Source organism: Cupressus sempervirens, chromosome 5 (genome assembly GCF_028749045.1).
Source record: "Cupressus sempervirens isolate cs-2001-9-10 chromosome 5, ASM2874904v1, whole genome shotgun sequence".
Taxonomy (NCBI): Eukaryota; Viridiplantae; Streptophyta; class Pinopsida; order Cupressales; family Cupressaceae; genus Cupressus; species Cupressus sempervirens.
Window position 1 is genome coordinate 959021684 of NC_143122.1, and position 2885 is coordinate 959024568.

Consider the following 2885-nt stretch of genomic DNA (forward strand, 5'->3'; position numbering starts at 1 on the left):
ATTTTAATTATGTGTTTATTTCAAATCTATTATGGGTTATGTGGAAATAGTTAAATTCTTTCTTGCCAAGTTTCCTTACAAGTGGATTGTTAGATTGTGGTGACTGATCAGGAAAGTACTGTACATACTTTATAAATTCTTTGGGGTTCGAGGCATTGCCCCAAAATAAAGTTTTGGGTAGTGGCCAATATTGTAGCCAAAAATTGGCCAACATATGGCCAACATGTTGTAACCCTAAAATGACAAAACAATTGTATAAAAGGGCTTAGGGTTAGGTATTTTGCATTATGTTGTGATGCAAAATTGCTTCTTGTGGCAGTATTGAGCTATAAGGAATTATGGATTGTAATCACTGGATTGTAATAATATCGAACTTACAATTTGGTGGACATAGCTGAGGGATTGGGTGAACCACATTAAATCTTGGTGCCTTGTATTCATTTCTGTCTAATCTATTATTTTCTGTTACTGGTTATATTTGCATGTAGTTTTTATTTATGTCCATGGTTTTATCCTAACAAGTGGTATTAGAGAAAGGTTGTCTTTCAATTATCCTCTATAGGAAAGTCTCACGATTAAGTGGGAGTCTCACGGTTGAGTGGGAGGGATGGCAAATGAGTGTAACCTAAGGGTAGATAGGTTTAATGGGCAGAACTTCCATTTATGGAAGATGCAAATAGAAGACTATCTTTATCAGAAGGATTTATGGAATCTGTTGGAAGGCAAAACCAAGAATCAGGGATCTATGTCAAATGATGAATAGAATATTTTGGATAGAAAGAAAATTGGAAGCATTCGGTTATGCCTAGCACCATCAGTGGCATTTAATATTATAAAAGTGAAGATGACAGAAGGGTTGATGAAAACCCTAGAAACACTATATGAAAAGCCCTCCGCTTCAAACAAGGTATTTCTCATGAAGCATTTATTTAATATGAAAATGGTATAAGGTGGATCTATTGCAAATCATTTAAATGAGTTTAATACTATTACTAGTCAGTTATCTTTTGTGGGTATCGATTTTGATGAAGAAATTAGGGCTCTCTTGATTTTATGTTCTTTGCCTGAAAGTTGGAATGGCTTGGTAATGTTAGTGAGTAATTTTGTTCTTGGATCTAGTACCCTAAAATATGATGATGTGATCGGTGTTGTTTTGAGTGAGAAAACTCGTAGGAAATCCTCAGGTGGATCTACATCAAGAAGTGCTTTGAATGCACAAAGTATGGGTAGAATGACTGAGAGAGGAAGTAACTCTGGAAATCATGGGAAACCAAGATGAAAGTCAAACGGGAATAGGTCTCAATCAAGAGGACCGAACGACTATTGGTACCGTGGAAAACTAGGTCATAAAAAGAAAGATTGTTGGAATTGAAAGAAAAATGAAGGAGATAAATCAGATGGAGACAAGAAGGAAAATGTGGTAAGTAAAAAATCTGAAGACAATGCTTTTCTTTTGTCTTTAGAAAGTGTTGATTATTCATGGGTTTTAGATTCTAGTGCTTCATTTCATGCTACACCTCATTGAGGTTATTTCATTGATTATGTCCAAGGGGATTTTTGGCTTGTTTATTTGGGGGATAATGAACCCTGTTAGATTGTTGGAAAGGGAAAAATTAAGATTAAGTTGTAGAATGGGAATCATTAGCTACTACATGAGGTAAGACATGTTCCAAGGCTGAGTAGGAATTTTATTTCAGCAGGGAAACTCAGTGATGAGGGTTGTGTTGTTACTTTTAATGATAAAAATTGGAAGGTTTCAAAAGGTTCCCTTGTAATAGAAAAAGGTGTGAAATTAGGCACCTTATATCTTTGTATAGGTCATATTGTTCCTTCTACTTTGATTGTTTCAGAGAGAAATGAATGTTCAGGAATAATTGCTATAATTGAACAGGGAGAACAAATAGATATTGTAGATTCTGATACAGCACTATGGCACAATAGACTTGGGTACATGAGTGAGAAATGTATGAAAGTACTTCATTGAAAGAAATTTTTACTAGGTCTAAAATGTGTTAATATGGGTTTTTGTGAAAGTTGTGTGTATGGAAAACAAAAGAGAGTGGGTTTTGCAAAGACTAGGAAGGAAAATAAAAGGGAGAAATTAGAGCTTGCACATATCGATGTATGGGGACTGGCTCAAGTATCTTCCCTTGGTGGCTTTTATTACTATGTTACATTTATTAATGATGCAACTAGAAAAGTATGGGTTTATTTCCTTAGATAGAAATCTGATGTATTTCAAACTTTTAAGAAATGGAAATGCTTGGTTGAAAATGAGACTGGTAAGAAATGAAAATGTCTCAAATCTGATAATCGTGGTGAGTATTGAAGTCATGAATTTGAAGATTATTGCTCCACTAATGGTATTCATTGACAAAAAACTATTCCAAGGACTCCACAGGAAAATGGAGTGGTTGAACGCATGAATAGGACTATAATGGAGTGCGCAAGGAGCATAAGGTTGCATGTTGCATTGCCCTTATACATGTGGGTGAAAGCTATCAATACTAACATATATTTGATTAATAGAGGTCCCTCTACTCCTTTGGGCTGTGGTATTCTAGAGGAGGCATGGACTGGTAAGAAGGTGAGTTATTCTTTTCTCAAAAGCTTCGATTGTGAAGTATTTGCTCACATAGATTCTAAAAATAGAACCAAGCTAGAAGCTAAGTCAAAGAAATCTGTATTTGTTGGATATGGCATTAATGAGTTTGGTTATAGGCTTTGGGATATTAAAAATCATAAAATTGTAAGAAGCAGGGATGTCATATTCAATGAAAAAGTATTGTACAAAGATCTGTTGTAGCAACATGAGAAGAAATAAGATGATTATGTAGTGCTAAATGATACTCCAAAATGTGATGTTCGAGCCATTCCTCATGATG